The sequence below is a fragment of the Triticum aestivum genome, chromosome 4A, assembly GCF_018294505.1.
Source record: "Triticum aestivum cultivar Chinese Spring chromosome 4A, IWGSC CS RefSeq v2.1, whole genome shotgun sequence".
Taxonomy (NCBI): Eukaryota; Viridiplantae; Streptophyta; class Magnoliopsida; order Poales; family Poaceae; genus Triticum; species Triticum aestivum.
Genome location: NC_057803.1, coordinates 675,667,799 through 675,668,569, shown reverse-complemented (window position 1 = coordinate 675,668,569; position 771 = coordinate 675,667,799).

Sequence of the window (771 nt, the reverse complement as noted above, 5' to 3'; positions counted from 1 at the left end):
GCGCGGCGTCGGGAGAGGAGGAGGAGAGATCGAAGTGGGGATGCGGTTCTGAAATTTTCCTAAGTGCTACTTATATAGCAAAGGCTTTGATCCCGGTTCATGGCACAAACCGGGACCAATGCCCCTTTAGTCCCGGTTGGTGGCACCAACCAAGACCAAAGCCCTCTTTTCAGCAGCCCAAAGGGCGGGAAACAAAGACCTTTGGTCCCGGTTGGTGCCGCCAACCGGGACTAAAGATGCGCATTGGTCCCGGATTGAGCCACCAACCGGGACTAAAGAGAGGCATTGGTCCCGGTTGGCGCCACCAACCGGTACCAATGGACCCGTCTAATTACTTATTTATTTTCTGCAGCTGTTTTTTAGTTCATTCTTTCTGCAGCTGTTTTTTTAGTCCCACCTCGCCAAGCGAGAGGCACTCGCAGCTGTTTATAAGCCCTGAGCGCAGAGACGATGAAGAAGAGGCTCAATGCTCAACTGCATGTTGGTTAGCTTCAAGCCTTGAGGAATAGGGTAGACTGCACGGAGCTATGTGCAGTGCAGTTGACACTATTCCGAAAGGCTTGAAGCAAATTAACGAGCATTGCGCCTCTTTTTATTTTTAATGACTTTTTACAACTCAGAAATAAATAGAAAAAATATATATTTCAAAAAAGAAAAAAACTATATAAAAAACTACTCAGAAATAAATAGAAGAAAAAATAGTTGTGATTCACTTTACTAAAAAAATGAGCATAGATGCTTATTTTTAATGACTTATTACCACTCAAAAAT